The sequence below is a fragment of the Meleagris gallopavo genome, chromosome 16 (assembly GCF_905368555.1).
Source record: "Meleagris gallopavo chromosome 16, MGAL_WU_HG_1.1, whole genome shotgun sequence".
Taxonomy (NCBI): domain Eukaryota; kingdom Metazoa; phylum Chordata; class Aves; order Galliformes; family Phasianidae; genus Meleagris; species Meleagris gallopavo.
This window is the reverse complement of record NC_139419.1, coordinates 9,523,210-9,547,201: the sequence shown is the minus strand read 5'-3', so window position 1 is coordinate 9,547,201 and position 23,992 is coordinate 9,523,210. Positions and strand designations below refer to the sequence as shown.

The window sequence follows — 23,992 nt, the reverse complement described above, 5'->3', positions numbered from 1 at the left end:
TCTTCAGGCAATCTTAAAATGCCTTCTAACCATTCTGCCAGCGAGGAGAAGAAGCTTTTAGCCACGGGATGAATTAAAAATTTGAATCAACTCCATATGAGGTCAAGACACTGAGGGATTGAAAGAGGTGTTCTTAATTGCCCAAATCACAAACACAAAGAACTGGAACTGGCCAGTTACGAACATATACTTGACCTTTCTGCCACTGAAACCCAAAAGCTTCATATAACTAGTATGTGCAAAGCAGTACCAATGATTTGGAAAGCATAAAAACAGGAGGGTGACTAATGCTAGAATCAAAGTTCCATTGCCCACTTACAGGAAGACAACACCGAAGCAGGTGGCTCACAGCCCAGAGAGTTAGAGAACGTGGTGAAGGATCCCCTCAGCTGAGGACAGGGAAATCACACAACCAGTTGGAAATGGGGCTCCTTTCCTGCTGCTCTGTGAGGGGAGCTCTCAGGCAGGCTTGTGAGGAACTGGCAGGTGCAGGAGAGCTTGTGCTGGGATACTCCAGCATCAGAACTTTTTGAAATTATAAAGGACATTTTGTAATTCAGTGTCGCTGGCAGAGCTGGGAGTGCTACAGCTTAAGGACTGACCACGTGCCTGGAAGTTAAGAAATACTTAAGGTGCAGGAGAGCGTGACTGGATTACATTCATTATATACCATGAGGAAAAAATCCCAATCAATTATCTCTATACCTCTGAAGTCACCCAACTGAAAGCTGTTATGAATTGAATCATCTGTGAGAAGCAACTGAAATAGGATGAAATGTGGTTAAGAACTGTTTAGAGATTTTTTTATTTGATGTCTAAAAATCCAAAAACTCACAGCAAGGATGGAAAAGTGTATAACTTCAACAAATGCAAGCTGAGATCATAGAGGAAGTCAGACAAAAAAACATCAGTGAAACTGTAACAGATGGAAAGCAGGCGACTGTGAAAATTGCTGGTATATGTTAGCAGCTAGAAGGAGCCAATGAGAAGGAGAAAGCCTAAATGACACTAGTAGGAAGTTTTGAGGAGCTGAGCGATGGGAACTGATGAAAATGACAGATATCCTGGCAAGGGCACCTTACTGCACAGAGACAGGAGAGCTATCAGTGATGATCAGAGAAGATGAAGCTGCACAGGGCTGGCAAGAGAAACTTCAGGTCCTGCCTTTTGCCCCTAGGATGGTTTCTGGGTTTTATGTAGCACCTTTTTAATGTTCTGTGTCTAAGAAGTGCTCCCAGCTCCATGTTGGCTTTTCCCTAGGTCGTGAGCTGACTGCTAAGCTGCAAAGCTGTGCCTTCTCAAAGGTCTACTCTGTCCATCTCTCCTGTCCTGTGAGCCATTGACCTCCTCTTCACATCGATGGCAGCTCAACATTAATGTGATGAACACTGCTTTACTTCCAGACAGCCTGCCGCATGGCTTGGGAGGTAGGGAAGGGGTGAGCTGGGTTTGCAACCCTCCACCCGGGGAGGAGCCATCCCTTCCACTTGCCTTGCCATTACATTTGTTGGGCCACAATAGATAGATGCTGATGCCTCTTGCATCTATGCTTTAAAATAGAGCACTAACAAATCTGCCTGTTGCATCTTGGGCATGATTCAAAATGGGGTTAGGTTGCAGTCAAGCTTCCAGCTGCTCAAGCTGGCATACATGCAAGGATACAGCACAAGAGCAAAGGGAGAGAAAGGGCAAGAGAGACTGTCATACACAGCAACTGAGATTTCAGAACTAAGCAGAGTTTGATCAGTCCTGGCTGGAGTCAGGCTGCAACTCTGCAGGTTGCACCACTGTATTATTTTATATTACTTGGTGGTGGTCTTCATCAGCTCATTTTGGTTGCACACAGTTATAGGAATGTATATACATATATATATTTGCAGGTGGGTGTAGCTTCAGAAAAGCATGAACATACACATACAACAAGCATATAAACATACTCAAAATCATTCTAGGTTCTTTTATGTTCAATAAAGAAAGCATACAAAAGCAAGTAAATGAAATCGTTAGTGTGCAATAGAAGCAGGAGCTGGAGAAACTAAAATCCACATGGAAAACCACAAAATAATCGCACACTGATTATCAGTCAAGGGAGCCAGCTCAACCCCTTAAATACATATGGCCGGCACTAAGTTGGTAGCAGTAGCAGAAATAGAGAAGATGCAGGTTCTGTGTAAGGGAGAGTGAACTCAGAAGACTGCTCTTTGGAGGTACTCCAGCCCTATCAGCAGTCCTAGGGTTAGTGGCATTTTCTATTTTAAGCATAGAGAGAAACTCACAAGAGAGAGCATAATCAGATGAAAGTGTAAGCCCTCTGGACAGAAATACAAGATAAACATATAAATCTGGTCATGCTGTCCTACTGAGGCAAAGCTGTCACAGGCAAATCTTTTTCTTCCAGTTTAAATTGGTCTAAGTGGAACGGCATAACTAAAGAATTACCATGGAGAAGAAACTATTTCCAATCTGCAAAAACTGCAATTCAGTAGAGAGAGCTAACTCAATATCTGCCTTAACTCCAAAATCTTCTCACGGCACTGTCTCCCCCATGGAAGAGAGCGAGGTCTGTGTGCCTGAAAGCACAACACCATGGCTGTATCTGAAGGCATGGCTATCAATGCTAATTAATCCTCTCTTTATAGCATGGCTACGTTAAGATCCCTCAGAGAAGTTTAGCCCGTTGATTCAGTGATTATTTTCTGTGTATGTATCGGCGGTCTCCACTTCAGGACCTCCTTAGGAGCTCCCAAGTCTGGGAGTTGTCCTCTCTCACTGGACACCTGCAGCAGTGATTGCTGTTTGCTCTGACTCGCTCAGAAGCCCTGCCCACGCAAATAGTGCATAAGATAATAAAAAATTCAGTAAGCTTTCAGAAAGAGAACATTATTCATCTGCTCAGAAACATCTGGACATTTCAGGAGTCCTGCTATATTTATGGAGTCTACTCAATAAATAGAAGTTTTTACTCGAGGGTAACTAAGCCATTCTGGGGGCTTTGCCAGGCATCTTCTCTCTATTTTGTCTATGTACTATATGAATAATGCATCTTCTCCGAGCACAAACTAGCAGCATTAGCTCCTTCTTTCCTTCTGTATATTTTTAGGAGCTCCCACCAACTGCTCCCAGTTACAAGGGGCCAATGTAAGTGTGGTGGCTGCAGGCCCAGCAGCCCTGGAAGGGACCCTGGGTCTCAGAGTGCCAAAATCATATAGAGCATCTTAAAGGAGAGCAGTTGAGCCCAATCTCCTGTAAGAGGGTCAGTGGAAACATCTGTCAGGATCTCATGCGTCCTTATAAACACTTCCCTGCAGGAAAAGAGAAGAAAAGAAGTTTAAAAAAAAAAAAAAAAAGATAAAAAAAAAAGGAAGGAAAAGGAAAAAGGAGAAAAGGAAAAGAATAAAGGTAGTTCTAATCTTTGAAAGTTATTCTTACTTCTCTTCCTAAGTAATTTTCATCAAAAATTTGCATATAAAAAAATGAAAATGTCATAACTTTTATCCCCCTTCTTTTCTCCAGCCCTTTCATACCTAGTCTCATTTTAAGTCCTTGGCTGCCTTAACCAGACCCAGGATATTTTGATTTTGTCTTTTCTTTGAGAGTAATGCCATTGTGAAGTTATTTCTTGAACTATCTTTTCTCCAATTATGTTCTTCATCATATTTTCATGCAGGAAAACTAATAGCAAATCCATTGGTTTGAAGAAGTGCTCAGAATTGGCTTCACTTTATTAACTTTGGTAGGAATAAAGATGTTTAAAGTGCTCTCCTTCTGAAAAATCTCCCTCTACCTTATATACAGTATAAATGACCCAAGCCTTACTCTCCTTTCTTACAAAAGTGGTCCTTGAAAAGAGTAAAGCAGCTTGGATTTCACAAAGAAGGAATTTTCTTATCATTTTTATTACAATAATGAGACACAGGATACAAGCAGGTTAATGTATTTTTGTTATATTGTATATATTTTGTATATATTTGTTGTTTGTATGTAGGGACAAAATCACAGTCAGTCATATACCATCATACTGACTTTTCTTTGCTGGAGATACCATCTAAACCTCATAACGATTAAAAGAATACAAATTCATGGTCTTAACCTGATAATTATCAATGTGATTTGCATATCACACTTCAGCCCATGTTTATCTTTCTTGCCTTTAATATTTACTTCAAGTAGAGACAGTAGTTAATTAGTCTCATATAACTTCTCTGTCTGAGCAGATTCAATTATAATTGACCCAAAATACTGAATTCAGCTTTGAGATAAATTATTTTTAAAGCAAAACTATGACACATCTTTTAAGAACCAGTTGCTCTGATTTTTTTGCTCATCACAAATGATGCACTCCCAGTGGTATGAAGCTTGGAGAGTCTCGCACAGAAAGCAAGGTCAAAGCATCAAGCATCACATCATTCTGGCATTAGCTTATGCCCCGCTCTGTGCAGCTATGGACAGGATTTGTTTCCTGAGTCCTGATCCAGATTAGGGCATGATTCTTCTAAGGTGCCAATTGTTTGGTCAGTCACATCTCTGAGCTAGAGAACACAGACGTGTGAAACAGGAAAAGCTGTCTGATTTTCAGTTAGGATTGCGGGTAGTGAAGTAGTGGTAGACGTAATGAATCCCTTTACTGCAGCAGGAATGATTTCATTGTGACAGGATGAGATTGGAATGGCTACAGGGAAGCAGGAGTCCGGAGGCATCAGGAGACCTTTCAGCAGGGCAGCTCAGAGACACCAGGTTTTTGCACTAGCTGAGCTCAAGCTCTCTGCTAGCAGGTGGCAGATTTGTACAATTCACCTTACTGCTGCCCATTTGTGTTGCTGTACCTCACCTGTCGTCTTGTTCCATGCTGGACCCCTCAGTTCAGTAGGTTTTTTCCTTTTTGACAGTTGAGACTTGTGCTGGATGACAGCATGCCCTCTGTACAGACACAAAACAGAGGTCATGTTACAGTTAGCAAGGAGCTGATTTGAAAGAAAAAGACTAAAATGAAGCAAAGGAGACCCACCCCCCCCTCCTGCTGGAGATGGCATGATGGTTTTATACCTGAAAGAATTCAGACACACAACATTTGGTTTGGGTATCATGCTGTTCTATTAGCTTCCAGGTAGACTTGGTGTAAGTCAACAGTGAAGGGGCTGATTGTCCTTGAACCTGCAAGTAGGTGTGGCTGCTCACCATTCCTGGGGGGGGAACATGCTGCACTGCTGATTGCAGCTATCTTAGAAATTGGGACATCTGCAAGAATGTGATAATTTTCTCTTTTCAGAAGGAAAGAGAGGAAAAACAAAGGTGAAAAAGAGGATGGCTGGTATTTACCTGAGCCCTGTGTTCATGACTCAATCCCTACTCTGTGCACATTGCTCTCTTTCTAACAGGTAGATGTCTACTTAGATTCTCTTTCCTATTTGAATGAATATTTATGCTTTTTTTTTTTTTTTTCAGTGAAGGAAATGGAATTCTAATGCTTTCATATGCAATGGATATACCCTTTTCTCTTCTGGATGGATAGACAAATAGGCAGATGTTTATGAACAGTTCTTTGCCACATGGGATTATATATATTCCCCTCTGGGAAGTGAAAAAGGTATTTTAACTGCAGTGAAGATTGATAGCAATTCCCTGGGAGAGGTCAGCTCTGATTTCTACTAAACTCCTGTTCCCAATTCTCTCCCATGGAGGCTGCTGACAGCCAAGCAGCTCTTGCTGCTACGATCGGACAGTCTTTGAGGACTGCCTTCTCATGGTTGGAAATCTGTGGACACATGGAAACACTGCACTAGCTCAAAGTCACTGTGACTCTTGTGTTGCGTGCTGCATATCAGTTGCATTCATGTTGTGTGTGTTCCTGTGGCAAACATTTTTATGAAATGATGTTTTCATCACAGAAGCTAAAACTAGTATGACTTTCTCCATTGCAGTGCAAGTATTCAGAAACTTGTTCATTACTTATCTCTGGGGTTAAAAAAAAAAAAAGAGGGAAAGAGAGAAACAGATACTAGTTTTCTACTGCCCATACAACACCATTCTGTTTCCTTGCTTGATTTGTGTTGGTTTTATCTCATCTTGCAAGACTGGAGGTTTTTTTTTGCTCAGTCGTAGGTTATTCTGGTGAGGGGAGATGTAGGTGCACTAATTCTGCTAATGACTGTAGCAAACTCAAACCAGAACACATCCTTATAGTATAACCATTAGAATATAAGTGGCCTGAAGTTAAAGAGAGTTTACGCAGCCAATTGTCCACTTAGGAAAGTGTATATAATGTCAGTCTGAATGAGAGTAAAGTCATGCTAGGTGGGGAACCAGTGGGAGAATTAAACGTATTCTCAGAGATGTCATGACTGAGTGGGTCATAAAGTTTCAGAAGTTCAATTTCGCTGTTAAGACCAATAGAAAGATGTCATCAAAAGCAAAGGGACTGGATTCTTATAACTGGCCTGCCTGCTCCAGAAGATAAGGATAAGCTTATTTCATAAACATTTGCCCTAGGAAGAAGTGCAGTGGAGTAAAGTACTGGGATGATAAGGGACTGCAGATTTTATGCATGCCAGTCATCAAAATTGAAAACAGTTTTTGGGTCTTGTTGTTCCAAAAAGAATTTGATGCTCATAAATACAAGAGTTATCAGGATTTTTTGAAAAATCCTTCTGTACCCAAGAGGGGATTTATTTTCCTACTCATAACACAGACACAAAGATAGCACAGGAGTAATAGCCTTGAGAAATTACTTTGTGGGCAAGTAAATAAGAAGAGCTTTTCTAGACTTTGCTATGAACTGGACAGAGGTACCTTTGGAGGAGTGGTAGGAAGGTGAACCTCTGCAGCTGGGTGAAAGGTTTCTGTCAGAAGCAGAACAGACAAAAACCTAACATTAACTTATCAAGGCATCCCCCATCTCCTGCCTCCCAGCTGCACAGGGACCAGGCACCCTGGGCTAAGGGAACTGAACTGTGAGACTCCACAGGATGCCCTGCTCTTGCCACCACACCTGTGTTGGTCATCCCTCAGTCCTGACCGTGAAGATGGTAATTTTGCTGTGAGAGAAGAACTGGGAAAATCTTTATGACAATTGTGATTGAAAACAGTAACTCTGATCCAAAGCTATGAATTAATAATTCCAATCCAAAATCACCCTTACCTGTTGTTTCAACGGCAGTGCTTTCATTCACAGATTAGGTTTTTATTCTCCAATTCTAGCCGTGTTGTTCTCAGGTTGATATTTGGCATGGTCTAAATCAAGTGAGTCTCTCTAAGCAAACAGGAATTTTGTTCCAGCCATTGCGTTACTAACACTTTCCAGGATGGCATGGCCTGCCAATATTACCGCTGATCAGAAAAAGCCCTGTAACAGCACTGAGCTCCAGCACCATGTCACTGCCCTGCTGCTGGGCAGGTTTTGGAAGAAGCATACATGCACACATGAAATGTCTTATGTGCAGGCCACATCTTTAAAATACTACAACCTCAGATAAATTCACGTCTTTGTACCTTATATCTAACAGAATCAAAGAAGTAACTGGCATCTTTTCTTTTGTTTAAACTTCTTCTTCCCCAGGGTCTTTGAATTTTTTTTGAACCTTGCAAAAAATACAATTAAGGCTTGAGACAAGAGAACATTTGAAACGATTTCACCTGAATTTTGTAGTAGGCATTGTTATGTGACAGTAGTAAGAGTACATTTTCTTGAGAACTGTTCAATTTCCCTCTCCAGAATTGATCCAGAGTTCATTGAATCACAAAGAAAGAATCCCATCCATGTCAGTGGAGTTTGCATCAATCCTGAAACGTCAACAGATGACCACTAAGTTACAGGTACATCAGTAATGCTGTATTCACTTTTCTTCTTAAAAAATATTGGAGGTTTTCCTGTGCACTGTATGTGGCTGAGTTTGAACACTTGTCAAGGACATAAGTAATGGGGAAAGGTTCAAGGTTTTACTCCTCCCAAAGGGCTGTGACAAGAGTGTGGGTGCCAGAGCAGCTTGTGCCTGGAACAAAGCTCTTGTGGCACTGGTGGCCCCACTTTTGGCTGAATAGCCTAATCCTGTGAGATAATGACAAAATAACTGGGAAGGAATGGGTTGGCATGTGTTTTTTTCTGTGGATTCTTTAATAGACGTACGTATAGAAAAGAGTAGGAACTTTCAGTTTATCTTCTCTACAATATTCTCTTTTGATGTTCCACTTCTGTTTACAATGTGTCATACTTGGAAGTATTCCCTCTAAAGCTCAGGTTTCTACTGTGCCTCTTGGAAGGAGGAATATGGAAGAGTTCACTGTGTTTCATATCTGGATGGTTCACTGACCTACATTTATTTCATCTACTTCCCATTTAACATTTTATGTGACTTTTTTGGTGTGCCACAGCAAAGATTTTCAATGGTCCAAAAAACCATGCTGGGAAAGGATTCTAATACTATGCTGCCCTTGATAGGATAGTGACTGGGAGTATATAAATACACTCAATGGAATGACAGAAAACTCTCTTCTATATTTATGAGGAGCCTTGGGCCAACACACACAGTGGTGAGAGCCCATCTGCTCCATTGCAATCATTTTATTGACACACTGCTATTTAACAGCTGAGGCTTTTGCAGTTTTTTTAAAAACTCAGTGCATGTAGTGAGCAGGAGGTCTTTTAATAGCAATATGACAAAGCCAAAATAAATCTAAAAGGTGAATTATAAATTTAAATGTCTAGTTATTTATCTGAAGAAGCATGTGAAGGATGGAAGGAATTTAGGTATTTCTTGACCTCCTGGGGTTCCTACTACAACTCTGATATGAGCCACATGCTCATATCGAGGCCCTTCTTGCAACGAGTGCAGCAAGCACCAGCAAGGAGAATAGAGGGGATCTGAGCAATTTGTGATCTGGGGGGCTTGTGGGATCCCTAAGGCATGGGGAGGAGTTTGGTCTCATGTAGTGCAGATTTGTTTCTTACTACTGGATGGCCTGATGGGAAGATAGGCGTTGTTGGTCTGTTTCAGATTATTTCTTATAATTTTATTTTACTCTTAAAAGAATGAAGTTATCACATACTGCTGAGGAGGTACACTTTCCATTTGTCTTTGTTTCACACTACCCTGTTTCTTTTTTTTATTTTTTTATATTTGCTCACATAAACATTTCTCCTCATTTCTAGAAGTGTGACTGTTTAAGCTGATGTTCAAAACTGGCCACCAATGCACTGCAACCAATGAACCTATTTCCACCAGAAATGTCAAGGCCTGAATTCAGATAAACCCATCTTGAAATTCAATTCAAACATCAGAGCTTGTTTCTGTTTAACACTTCACCTAATGTCTGTGCTGCAAAAATGCAGATTTATCTCTCACTTTCAAACCCAACTTTTCATATTTCATTGCTCCATATGCTTTTGCCTATCAGCACTTCCATGCAGAACTGACATAAGTACTTAATTTTAAGCATATGTCTAACTCTACTGGTATCTATTAAAGAATTTTAAGTTTAGACCCATTAATCTCCATTATTAAAAATCATGTTGATATTACTCCAGGCATAAGTGTTTTAGACTCTGTCCGGCTTTGTAAGAGTCTGGAAGTGTATTTTATGCAGAGTACCAAGATGGGTGGATAGCAGAAATGAAAGCTTTCATCCTTTCCATAAAGGGAGTAGTATCTCCCTCCAAATTTTATGAATTCAATCTGAAAAAAGGAGTCATAAACACGCTGTTAAAAGACTGCCATTTTAAAAGGCTGTTTCCCCAGAGACAGTCTGTGAAGCATCTTGATGTGAATTCATAATGTCTGAGCAGTCTCAGCTGAATTAAAGACTGAAAAGAGGACAAGAGCAGCAAAATATCATTTCAGAATTCAAGTTAGCTAAACGAGGCAATTCAAGGCTTAAGTGGCAGTTCACATTCTTAACTTTTGCCATAGAAACTTTCAAAAATACAAAGGTAAGGTAATTACTGTTGCAGAACAACCAATTTCTCTTAAGAAAACTCCTTCAGCGCAAAGGCCCAAGGCATGCTGCTCTCTTCTCCTCTGAGCAGGAAGCAGCCTGCAGTTGAAACGTTTGCCCACCACTATGGCTGGGCAGAAGCTGAAACCCAGCCAGTTTAGCACTCCCGAGTAAAAGATTTTTTCTTAAAATCTGACTTAAATCTTCCTTCTTTTAGCTTAAAGCCATTCCCCCTTGACCACGTAAAAAATTGGTCCTCCTCCTGCTTGTAAGCTCCTTTCAAGTACTGGAAGGCTACAGTGAGGTCTCCTTGGAGCCTTCTCTTCTGGCTGAACTCCACCTTTCTTTATAGGAGAAGTGCTCCAGCCCTCTGATCATCTCGGTGACCTCTTCTGGACCTTCTCCAACAGCTCCACATCCCTCCTGTACCGATCCCTTCAGAGATGATCCTTAAGCTTGTGAATTTTACTAGTTCTTTTCAAGAGAGCATTATTTCTTTCATGGTCACATCCAAGCACTACGTAAATACACAATGTGATTAATGGCTCTTAAGAACCAAAGGAAGGGGTTAGATAATGCTTTTAATCACTGTCAAACTTCATAATTTTCCCACTTATTTCTCCTGTCTCCTATGAAGCATCTTCTCTGCAAAAGCTAATAAAAGCTGCTGCTTCGTGTTGGATGAACTTGCACTGTACTTCAGATGATACTTGTAATACCTTTAACCCACCCTCCTCCTCCTTGCACCTGCTGAAAACTGAGCACTTCTGTGATTCTTTGTAAAAATGTGAGAAACCAGGTTCTGGCAATTTCTGTTCCTTGACCAGAAGAACCAAGTCAGTAATGGCCTGATAACAAAAGTGAAGTTTTTTTTTACTTCTAGTTTATAGCAGTTTCTGTGTCCTACAGGAGTTGATGTCTCCTTTGGCTCGAATCTTCACTCACTCACTCACATGTCAAGATGGAGTTTAGGTTTTGTAAAGTCTGAAAATGCAAGAAAATGTGAATAGTCAAGGAGCTGCATTTTCACAAAAATCCACAGCCCTGAAATGAATCTCTCATCTCTGGACATCAGTGAGAAGCACTGATGAAGATTTTGAAGAACATCTTCAGAATATTCAGAGGATGTTCTGAAGATCCTTTCTGAGTCAACTGTCATCTGACAGTTGTTTTAACTTCAGCCCTGGTAAGGCTCTTCTGAATGAGCTTTTCTGGGGAGAAGTATGTTTGTTGGTATGCATAAAAGGGAGCATACACTTGAGTGTCTTTCAACTGCTGCCAAAAAAAGAAAAATAAAGTGGAAATAAGGAGCGCAAATCATAATTTTGATTAAGTTTTTGGCTTCCTGCCAGACATGGTAAGTACTGCCTAAATAAGGACAACAAAAAGAGGTTAATGTAGTGGCCACAGTGAGTGTTCAGTCTGCCTCTGTGGTCACAAACTGGGGAAGAGGAAGAGTACTGCCTGGCTGATGTGTGCCTCAGGCATCCTGGTATCCCCACATCACTGCCTGCTCCTGGCCTGGTGACATCAGTGTACTCGCCACTTCTTCATGGCAGATTATTTATTTATTTATTTTTAATACTTCTTGAAAAGGTCTTTAACAGTTGACTTTGTTCTTTAAAGAATTGATAGCTTCATCAAAAAAAAAAAAAAAATCAGGATCCAACTCATTTATATTTGCTTGCAAATAAAACAATCACTACCCAAGCAGAACAGAGATTTATTTTCAAGCATGTGAGCAACTTAAGGTCATTTACTTAAAATTACATTTAGAAACAATGGTGATGCTTGTGCATTACTCTCACTGTCTTTTTTTAATGCCACTCTGTATTTAATCCGTCTTACTGCTCAATAGAAATAGCTTACTCCTACATTTGAGTAACTGATTGGGTGAGAGCCTGCATCTCAAACATCATCCTGTCACTAGCAATGAATGCCATTTTTAGATCTTTCATTCCAAAGAAAGGTCAGTCACTATTTTAAACAATAGAAGGAAAAAAACAGTCAGTGCAATGTTTACTTTCTCCAGTTTTTAAAGGAAAAAAAATAATCACTTTACTAAGGTAATTTCTAATATTTTGTATAGATTTAACTCAATCAGGGAAAAAATTTTATTCTCAAGGTGTTTTTATACATTTCTGATAATGTCACAGTTGTCCTGTGGAAGGACATCAGATAAGACTTACAGTTGGTTGAAATCTTCTGAATTCTTTGTGGTACTTTTCAAATGGAAATATTCAGAAAATAATATTAAAAAAACATCAGACTATTAATTCAATGCTACAAATATAGTCAGCTTTGACTTTACAGGGATTTGTCTAGTTTATGGGAAAATGGCCTCAAACGTCTATTATATTTAATTATAAAAGTCAAGTCCCTTGTAAAAGTGCTTCCACAATATATCTGGACCACTATTTTCAGTTTCTTATCTCCAAGAAGCCAATGGAGACTAACCCTTCAACCTACCCAGGTAAAGCATATGCCCAAAGTTGGGCTAGATGAATACCCCCCATTTGCTTTTGGTGGAAGTTCCACCGTGGCAGATTTACTTCAAGAGGTGATGATCACAAAAATACCAGCACTTATCTTCACTGAGAAGATACAAGGTGAACTTGCATGGCTACTGATAACAAAATATAAGTATGAATTACTGTCAACTGCTTTGCAGAGGTTTTTGAGTGAAAGGATCATCATAGAATCATAGATTCCTTAGGGTTGGAAGAGACCTTTAAAAGTCATCTAGCCCAACTCTCCTGCAGTGAATAGGGACATCCACAGCCCTGTCAGGCTGCTCAGGGCCTGGTCCAGCCTCACCTTGAGCATCTCCAGGGATGGGGCTTCTACAACATGTCTAGGCAACCTGTTCCAGTACCTAACCACCTTCACTGTAAGAGACTTTTTCCTTATATCCAATAAGGATATAAGGATGAGGGGAGGATTCAGAGAAAAAGCTCTGCCATTATGTTTAGGGCTAAGATCATCCAGACATGAGTAATGTTAGTCAGTGAACGAACAGCTTATTATTTGTTGTATAAACCATTCTGCATGAGAAATAAGAATAAAAGAAATACAGCTGTGTTTTTTGTGGTGGCATACACTTTTTGTTACCTAGTGCCCAAAAAGTAATTTATAAACCTGAAGACAGAGGATGAAAAATTTCATTTTGAGTAACTTAGTAGTTATAGTAACTTAACTTGAGTCAACTTAAGTTACTTAAGTTACTCAAGTTACTTGAATAACTTAACATATGCCAGTCCTAGGCCCAAAAAAGTGGGAAAATAAAAGGTACAAACTGATTGGCCTGAAGATATATACAAGCTGATTATCTTTTTACTGTATGAAAATATACGCATTATGTTGTTATTACTTGCTTGGGTCTTGAAACACAGTGAACATCCCTAGAATTCCTTTGATGCCAACTGCTGTGAAGGAAACATCTCTGTCATATCTTTAACCTAGGTGAGGTAAGTCAGCACCAAACAATTCATTTTGGCAAGCTGTATGTTGCTTGAAAATACAGCCTGAATAAATCTTATGAACAAGCTTTATTTTGTCTTTGAATTTAATACAGCAGTTGAGGACATTTCTATGGGGAAACATCAACTCTGCAGGACAGTGAACAACCTCCATTGGGAAAATAGCTTTCCTCATTGCTTCAGTGTTTCATCACTTGTTAATTAGATGCTTTCCCCTCTTCAGTTCTTAAACAGAGCTCAGCTAGTGCAGATGCAAGTTCCTCATGAGCACTGTTCAACAACATTACTCCTGAGGATGAAAAGAGGATTGTTGCAGGGAAATTCTGCGCATTTGGGAGAACACTTAAGCTCTGGTTAAAATCTAGCTTCTCTTAAGTATTTCCCCTCTCTTTTTTTCTACAACATATTCAGACCATCACATTTGTCCTTTTCCTTATATTTTTCAAACCCTTTTTAATTTTTTTTTATTTTATTTTTTAGGTCTAAATAAACAGCTTCTCAACATAATAGATATTTTAGCATATATTGAGACGTGATTCTTGCTTTATTTGATATACAATTTAGCAAATAGTGCTGAACTCCTGTATGGTAACTGTTGAGTCACGGCCTGAACCACTGATTGAGCACCTGGAGAAAGGACCCAGGCAGCCCTGGGAGCACAGGTGAAGGCAATTCAGCTGTGTGACCAGAAGGGTGGAGCCTGGCTGCAGCTCTCCTAGAAGGGCTGACTGCCACTGGAGATGAACTCTGGTTGAAGGTCTCTGTCTTGTGGAGTTTCCTTTGTGAACCTACATCTTCAGAGACAGGTGAGTACTTTTCCTTTGTAGTATCTTTCTATAGAGATAGTTCCCTTGTCGTTACACCTCCTGTATTGCCATTCCATCATGTTGATTTTTCTGACTGTTACAACTGGAAAAAAATAGAGCTCAGACAGGATTAACTTCAGCTTCAAATTGCTTTTTCTCTGGAGCTCAGGTTAGCAGGTCACACACAGGTGTGTAAGGGTCACAGTACTCTCTCCATCCCAGGAAAAACTCTGCCTGCCAAGGCTGGCCAATTTGGGCAGTGGCTATCATAAGCTATAGTCAAACCATTTCATTTTGAAAAACCTGATTACCATGATTCCTTTCTATCACTGGAGCAGTATCAAAATACTTTATTGTAAATGAGATTTAAAAAAAAAAAAAAAAAAAAAAAAAAAAAAAAAAAACACCAAAATGATAGTAAAAGACATGACAAAGAGTACAGTCGTATCCTGACTGATAGCATGCTCCCACAGACTATTGCAATCAGTTGAGAGTATGTGCCAATATTTTTTATGAACTATCATTACGAAATATAACTTAAGCAGGCTGGAAGAAAACAGCAACCTAGAAGTGGTGTTCAAGAAAGCTGTGGAAAAGGGGGAAAAAAACAAAAAACAACAAGAACAACAACAAAAAGAAACAACTGGAGAGCTGCTGAGCTGAATCGGCACATGGGCTGTAGCTGGAATGAAAGGATTCTTCAGTTTATGCCAGAAATACTCATCAGTGCTTCTGGTTTTTAAGCTTAACTTTCATAGGTGACTTTTCTTGTCTCTGAACCATTGTAGGACTCATCACAAGGAGCCACTAGGCCCAGATATTTAACAATCCTCAGAAAGAATCAGGCATTTGTGTCTCTAGAAAGGAAAAAATGAAATTCTCCCATTGAAAAAATGCAGAAATCTTTTTATGTTTCAGATTTAAGGAAGCATTTAAGAATTAAAGCCTAGAAAGAGGTTAGCTGTGAAGGAGGCAAACATGAAATCTGCCTACTCTGGTAACTTCAGAAAGATCATCAACCAGAAAGCTGAAGAATTTAGGTTATTCAAATCGTGACAGTCCCTGTGCAAGCTTTATTTTTCATCCAGTATAGAATCATATCATAGAATGGCCTGGGTTGAAAAGGACCATGATGCTCGTGCAGGGTCGCCAACCAGCAGACCAGGCTGTGCAGAGCCACATCCAGCCAGGCCTTGAAGGGATGGGGCATCCACAACCTCCTTGGGTGACCTTTTCCAGTGTGACACCACCCTCTGTGTGAAAAATTTCCTTCTACTTGGATGTATGCTGTGTACCACATCCAGTAGAGAAGTTCATAGATAGTAAGCAAATGAAGGCAAACAGGAACAAAGTGCAGGAGGTCTGCATGCAAATCTAATTGTTTTTCTGGCTTCAGCTACTCATTTGAGATGGAAAATAGCGCCTGCTAATCTTCTATGCTTTATGGTAATAACCTGGATAATATTTTTGCAGTTGTCAATGTAATGCATAGCCAGATCCCTTTATGCCTTCAGTCAGCACTGAGACATTGATGTAAATCAAACTCTCATGCAGAACCACAGCCATCTATTGGCATTGCTTGATGATTGTAAATGACAGTAGGTTTCTTTGAGAAGCTCACTCTGTAGAAATGATCCTGCTCTTACTTATTACGTAGGTGATTCCATTCCAAGTTTGTTTGTGCTTTTCTTAGCAAATGTAAGCACACCTTGTTTATAAAGCTACAGCTAAGCTTGCTTTTTTTTCAGCACTTCAAACAGTACCACCAATAACAACCTTTTAGAACCTGAGTATGTTTGAAATCTTGCTAATCCTAAAGCAAATAGATCTAAAGAACCAACAAACTGAACCATGCAAAAAATACAGTATGTACGCTTGCAAAAAGCAAGATGACCTTTTATTCTTCAGCTTGAAAACGAATTTTTGTATCTGAGGAAAGTACTACTAAAAAATCAACAGTTTTAGCCTCAAAATATATTCACTTAAAAAAAAAAAAAAAAAAAAAAAAAAAAAAAAAAAGAATCCAGATTATTAAAGTAACGCAGTTCCCTGGGAGCAGGAATGGTCTTTGTTATTAAAAAGGCATTTACATAAAAAGTTTCCACATTTAGGGGCATTTAATTAACTCAGGAGTAAAAACCATAAAAATTAATATATCCCATACAGAAAAGTTGACAGAAAATTTGTCCTTTACTCCATGGTTTTACTGATTATGGATTGGTAGTAAATTAGAATTAGATTGATTCAATTGGAAGGGTCCTTTGGAGATCATCAAGTCCAACTGCCTGATGAAAAGAGTTACTCTGTAAGATATTATTAATGCAGTCACAGCTTAAAAGAAACCATCCCTAAGGGAAGATGCCAAAATGAATTCTTGTAGTAACAAAGGAAGCCAGAAGACCCCCTTACAATGAGTCAGTCTGCAATAAAGACGAGCCTGACATTTCATAAGCTTTTAGATAAGTATGCTGTAAATATTACAGATTCTATTTCTAACACTCGTAAAGGCTCCAAAACCTTTCATCATCACTAAATGAATGTGTTAATTTTGGTATGACACAAAGTTGCAAATGTAAATGGGGAAAGTATCTACCTGTACATTATTTCAAAATCCATCCACTGCTCAGGCAGTGACATACTTTTCCTTCTTAATTAATAGTCAATACATTGTAAAAAGCCTAATGGAAATTTTTTTCCTAATCAAAGCATAAAGTTAATCCATGTGTCACACTACTACACAGTAAACTGGTAATCTTTTCAGAAGAAAACACGGAAAGAGTCTGAAAAACAACAGTTTAGCAGTTCTCTCCCTCTCTCAAATGTTGTTTGTTTGGGGTGGTTTTTTTTGGTTTTTAAGGCAGAGGAGGGTAGCACATCTCTCTGAAATTGCCGTCAGATTTATACAAATGCTGCCAGGCTCTCCTTTTATTCACTGCAGCACTTTCCAAGCCTAATCAATTCACAAAGGCTGTAATGAAGTGATTACAGAAATAATAGACAGCGGTGGAAAAGAGGCCTGTGAGAGCCATGGAGAGAATGACTGTCTATCCTCCTCACCACAAAGAAACTCAGCCTCTGCTCTGCCTGGGCTCATGGGGATTCAAGAACCAGTCTGGGAAGTGATGGGGACACAAGCTTACATTAGCGTGTGTATATTATACTCTGTCAGGTTTCGAAACTGCAGCATCATGATTTATATGCAGGGTTGTTTAGGTCGTAATTAAGATTTCTAAAGTGTACTTGTAGTCATTTATTTTACTCCTGCTGTTCGAATCTGTTGAGCTGGACTCAAAGCATTTAAGAACATGATTTTTATCATCAAACAACAGGAAAAGTCATCAATAGAATCATTTGATCCTCATTTATTCCTTAAAAATACGAGGAATTCTGCAGTGATAGGACAGGCTCCTACTGAGAGAAGTTAAATATGATACATATTTGTTAAGTACTTCCTTGAAATAAAATATGATTTCTTTTCCCTCTTAATTTATAAAAATTTAAAATGGCTAAGTTCCTAACTTGTTTTGTCTGCTGAACCATTGAAAGTGATTAGAGCATAAATATATATGACATCCACGTTATTACCAAATACATTCATTAGCAGCAATGCTATCACAGTGAATACCAGATGGAATTAACAGTGACAGAGCAATAAATTAAAGTGTTCATACATTTCTTTCTCACAGCTTACAAACTCAGGATTTATTCCTGACCTTTGGTGTGAATCTTGACAATTGCTGGTAAATCATACATAATACTGTTAGTATTCAGTGCTACAACTCAGACCTTTTTACCCTGCAGATGTAACAGATAATATTCTAAAAACTTATTTGTGGATTAACACTAATTATCATGCACACTTCACAAAGAATTAATGTCAGTAGAAAATAAGCTTATCTCCATTCAAGACACCTTCCAGTTTATTCTTGCCATCTCTGTGATGATGTGTATACATAAAACAGGATCACAGCATGGCTGAGGTTGGAGGCACCTCAGGATCCCTCTGCCCCAGCACTGTCCCAGCAGAGCCTTGCAGAGCAGGGCCCAGCCCCATGGGTAGGTGGCTTTGGAAGAGCTCCAAAGAGGAGACCCCACAGCCTCTGGGCAGCCTGTGCCAGGGCTCCGGCACCGCACAGCACAGCAGTGCTGCCTGACGGGCAGAGGGAACTGCTGTGCTCTGGGTTGTGCCCACTGCCTCTGCTCCTGGCACTGGGCAGTGCTGCAAGGAGCCTGGCTGTGTCCTCTTTGCACCTCCCTTTGGGTATTTATGGACGTGGATGAGATCCTGCCGAGACTTCCCCAGGCTCAGAGGGGATCTCCGAGAGATGCTCTGCTTCTCTCAACCTCTCCATACAGCAGAGGTGCTCCAATCCCTTCATTGCCTTTATGGCCCTCCATTGGACTCTCCTGAGTGTGTCCAGGTCTAGGTCTCCTGTACAGAGGGACCCAGCAGTGGATGCATGGTGTCTCCCCACCAGTGCTGAGCAGAGGGGAAGGACCACCTCTCTCTATCTACTGGCAATGCTTACTTTGCCTATTGCAGCCCATACTACTGTTAGCCTTCTTTGGAGCAACCTGGTGTCCGTCAGGACTCTCAAATACTTTCCATTCAAGTGTCCCTCCCAGCTTGTGTTGATGCTTTGGGTAGTTCCTTCTCGGGTACAGGACTTTGCAACTCTCTTTGCTGTACTTCAGGAGGTTCTTTACAAAGGTTTCTCCACCCTGATAGCATCCCTCTGGATGGCAGCATAACCCTCAGGTCTGGCAGACTCCCCTCCCAGTTGTGTGTCTCTTGAGTCGTCTGCTCAGAAACTCACCATGTTCTCCTTTTATAGGCAGTTGTAGCAAGGGTCTCCTCTGGGCTTTGGGTCCACAAGCAGGCTTTTTTGAATTGGAGACGCCTGAAGGAGAGGTGTAGAGGTGAGGTAGGAATTTGTTTCCGGCTTTTAGACATTTTGTGCCTTTTATCTGGTACAGGAAAAGAAGTTGGCACCAGTCAACCAGTCAGGTTGCAGGCTTGGTCCATTTCATTTTGTTAGCTGGACTTACTGTCTCTCTCTGACTCAGTAAGGAATTATTTTTCTAAAAGACAGCAGTTCCAGCCTTTTTCTGATAGAAAATCCTCAAGTGCAGGTGTTAACCTCTATTTAACAGTTTTGATACTCTGAAAATAGGCTTCCTTTACTTCATTACCTGTCATATACCTTGGAAGTCCATACAGACCTTGGGGATGAAAAGCAGTGTGTGAGCTGATTAAGGTTTCCAGTTTTTGGACACAAAAATACAAATATTGGCTAATTATAACTATGAGATCATTAGTGAAATACATAGACGTGGGAGTTATTTCATGTCACATGCACTAAAGAGAAGGGAGATTTGGGTTTGGGCTTTTTTTTGTTTGTTTGTTTTTGTTTTTGTTTTTTTTTGTCCTACTTGGCCAATTTAACAGTTCCATAGGAAAAATAATGATGCAAAACTGTAATGATGCTGTGACATTTACTCCTCTGTAAGAGTGAACTGTCTGCAGAAAAATACCCAGGAATAAAAATCCTGACCCTGAATTATGTACACATGCCTTGCACTCAGCCTTGCATATAAGCCTAACATTGCCACCATCTATGTGCAAAATACTGTGCATAGAAGCACCATGAGGCATCAGCAACACCCTCAGCAATAGCTGTAGGCTGCTTGTATGGAAGAGGGAGGATCCAGCTCACTCATCTCAGTCATTAAGCAGTTAGATCTCGAGAAAGGGGGCTGTTCATGGATAATTTTTTTTCCCATATTCTTGTCTTTGAATTTATTGTAGTAAGACTAATCATAAATCTTTCTCTTTGATCCCAAAGGGCTGCAAAAAGTCTAGTCTACATCCATCCTGGTCATGGAAGAAGACAACTGATGGTTGGTAGGCAGCTTTATTCTTATTCATGTATTCTAGCATTATTAAAGACTCACACCTCAAGTGAGGCATTTCCAGTAAGGGGGGACATATGCAATGGGAGGGAGAAGGGAAGGAAATGCACAGTGAAACTCAGGAGCTTAAACCTCACCTGCTGCAGTGGTGAGCTCTTCATCCTGACAAGTGAAGAGCTGGACAACATGCCTTCTGGTGCTGCTGTTAAGGCTCAAGCTGAGCAGCAACATGAGGTCACCCCAAAGCTCACCTCTCATACAGAGCTCTGCCTCTAACAGCTGCAGGTAGAGAGGCAGGGATGTGTGGCTGTGGGAGACATTTCTCCTCCTCTCTCTTTCTTCTCCTCGCATGTTTTTGTTCTTGTGCTTTCCCACTGTGCTGAATGGAAATCAGATCTCAATCGTGCCCAGGAAACTCATTCAAATGGTAAACCCCCAGCAGCAGCTTGCGTGGGCAGCATGTAGGCTGACTGATTTGCCTGCCTCTGTGCAGTGCTGTTTGTCCCCTGCCTCCCTCGCCTGTTCAGGCATTTGAACTCTATTTAATAGCAGGACTTAAACACTGTGCTGTGTGGGCCAATACTGGCTGAAGGAATAACAATGGCACGCAGCAGCACAAGCAAAACTAGGCACTGGTCTGCTGCCTGGAAAAAGCAGGAGGCCCTGTGGGCCTCCAGACATCAAAGTTTCCAGCTCCTATGGACTGGAGCATGCACAGATAGCACTGGGACCTGTGAAGACAGTGAGGTTTTAGAGCTCCATAACATGCAGTTCACTGGAGCATTGGTTTCCCCCCCACAACACGAGCTATAACAGAACCTGTCCGTTAAACAGAAGGGTTCTGTTCAGCACATGAAATTCACACCGTGAATTTTACCATTAGTTAGCCAATGTTTATTTCTCTTTACATAAATAGTTATAACAGCTTGGACCAGTCATGCCCACCCAACAGCCTGTAGGCTGCACACAGGAGCCTGTCCCTCCCCAGGGCATGGTTACACTTCTCTACCAGGCATTCATAGGCCTTCTCTTACCAGAGAGAAACAGCCTTCACTTCACAAGCACACCTTATTCATGTCATTGGTTTTTTGGCAGCATGCATGTTTGTGAACAACTGTTTACAAAGATGAAGCACAGGAAGAATACTTTCATCAAAAATGAATGAAATTCTCCTGTATCTGAGTGCTTCAGACAGCATCCCCTACCTGGTGTATCAGTATTTTCCTTCTTGGTGAGAAAAGACAATGTGCTATACAGCTATCAGGGGTATAAAAAATAGTGAAGCAGGTAGAACACCATTTGCTACTCAGATTTTAAATACTTATCCACATGGCAAAGACTGCTGGCTTCTGAGAGTTAATTTGATTCAAAACTGTGCTCCTATTATCTCCCAGATTGTGTTGGGCTCAAATTTTAAGTAGTGTTTTCATTCAGGTTTTCCTTTTTTCTTAGCTAGCTGGCTTAGCCTTAGGAATAAAACATTTTCAGAGACCCTGAACAACAACCCACCTGAGTTTTAATTGCTCCTCCATCGGGACTGTGGATACAGCTGGAAGGAGATCTGCAGAAGTCTCCTGGAAATAGTTAATAGTTTTAATTTGCCAAGGCCGTTCCAAACTTAGGTGATTTTGCATTGATATTTTTCTTACCTCTCCTGGCTTCGAATGAAATGCCAACTCATGAGCTACAATTACAGCCTTTCCCTTCTGATTTCATCCCCACCCAAAAAGTTTTGATCTAGAAAATTCCAGTACTCCATAGGAAATTTCTCACAGAAAAGCCTTCTGTGAGAGCTACAAACACTTGGGATGCCTCTCTGGCACAGCTCCTGCAGCAGGGAACCGCTGCAGATCTCAGCAGCATTTCCAGGGCTCGCAGAACAGCTGCAATTGTCCCTCCCGTATTTTGTGTTGCAGAATTGAGCCTGATGATGGCAGAATCGCTTAGCTCCAGGCTGGCTTACTGTAAAGCCTCACTTTAGAACTGGTTACAGACGAATTGATAGCACTGATACCATTTGAGCCCCCTCTCCTTTACATCAGAGGCTTTCTAATCCACATCAGTATTAAATAAAAAGGGAGGGGAAAAAAAAGGCGAAAGAAAATTAAAAAGTCCTTCACTTCAATGTCATTTCAGTCAACCAAGGTTACATCAGAGCTAGATGCTGGTTGCAGCTCAGCTCAAGGGAGCAAAGGTCTCTGAGGGCTGACTGCAAACAGCTCTGGCTGCTCTAATCTCTGTGGGCTGCTAATAAAAGGCAAAACAGCTTCTGGGGACACTTCCAGTGCTGGGACAGAAAAACAGTGTTTTTTCCTCCACAGCCTTTTCATTCTTAGTGCAGAGAGCTTTCTCCTGTCCCTTGCCTCTCTCAGGGGGAGGTTTGCGGGATTTTTGTTTTTTCAGTGAAAGGATTGAGGTAACATAAATCTATCTATTGAATAGAAATGTTGGTACAAAAAGATGATGCCAGAAGGAGTATGAAGGTAAGGAACTGCTGGGGATCTTCCTGCTGACATTAAGGGCATTGAGAGCTGGGTCCTAAAGCAGGGGCACAATAAGCAGCAGTCAGTTATGGACATTCTGCTCACTGGCTCACTAAACTTCCTTTTAGTTAAGTCTCACTGCAATTTAGCCTTGTTCTCCAAAGGCTGATTTTATTATTATTGTTTTACATTGTTTCGAGTTTAATTTCCCTGTTAAATGACAGCCTTTTGCAGGGCCCAGATGAAGAGGTTCACAGCATTTCACGTAATTGTTTCACAGATTTGCAACCACTTGAATGGAAGAGGCAGATGTAGCCACTGAGATAAATCTCACTGAAATGCCACTGCAGTCCTCTGCCTGCACAGAAGCCTATTTAGCACTGTATAGGGAGTTTGTGAAAAGCTTTGTATGGGAACCTCTCAGGTGTCTTTTTTTTTTTTTTTTTTTACAGAGAAAACAGGAGATTTACCACTAACTTCCTTATCATGTCCATTTTCCAAATATCACAAGTAAATTACTCAGCAGAAAAAAAATCCTGTAATGAAAGGGGATAATCAGAAATCTCATGAGGATAAGGAAGGTCTTACAGAGCTGCTCACAGACCTGAACTGTGATATGTGGCTCAGGGAAAAACAAAAACAAACAAACAAACAAAAAAAAAAAAAAAAAAAAAGGGAAAGAGAAAGGGGAAAGGGAAAGGAGAAAGAGGCATAAATGAGAAGAGAACGGAATGACATAAATTTCTGCTAGCCACAATGAATGACAACTAAAGCATTCAAGTTGCACAAACCTCTTCCGACTCCAGAGGGAGTAGATGTACTGGGGGCTATTTTAATGTCAGTGAGAAAGCCCCTGCAAGTTTTTAGGGTCTCCCCTCTCCAGAGAGGAGAAAGGGGCAGCAAGGTGAGTTGAAAATACTCTTGCAAGTGTCTGGTCCTGCTCTGAAGGAGCACTGTCAGGACAATACAGATGCAGAAAGCCACGAGTGTGTCAGCTGGCAGCCAGCTCACCAAGCAGATTTAGCCAGTTACTGGAATCCCTATTTGGATGCTGGATTTTCTGCCTCTGTCTTGTGTGCTGCATGGCCAAGACACATCAGGTCACCCCTGGGTAGCAGGGAAGGTTGAGAAGGAGGAGAGGCTTTGCCAGCCAAGCAGTTGGCAGTTGGTTGGCTTTTGGCAGCTCTTCAGTGTGCTTTCTAGGTGAACTGAACACAGCTAAACATCAAAGCAGCTTTAGGAGTGAAGCTTCCAATTCTGTTCTGATGGTGTCTTGCATCCAGTTTAAGGTGATCAGTTTTGGATCAGTATGTTCCATATAGAAATCCCAGAGGCTATATGGTTTGGCACCTACATCAAAGAATTGCAGAAGCCAGAGCTGATTTCA

General features: G+C 40.8%; 1 long non-coding RNA gene across 1 annotated transcript in view; it reads left to right on the top strand.

The window, feature by feature from the left end:
• The window catches only part of LOC109370210 (uncharacterized), a 164,237-nt gene extending 144,123 nt beyond the window's left edge, over positions 1–20,114 (top strand). The window contains exons 2-4 of the long non-coding RNA XR_014886839.1: positions 7,709–7,809; positions 10,834–14,209; positions 20,056–20,114. This is a non-coding gene — a long non-coding RNA (uncharacterized LOC109370210). The remainder of the gene's footprint in view (positions 1–7,708; positions 7,810–10,833; positions 14,210–20,055) is intronic.
• Positions 20,115–23,992: the final 3,878 nt, after the last annotated feature.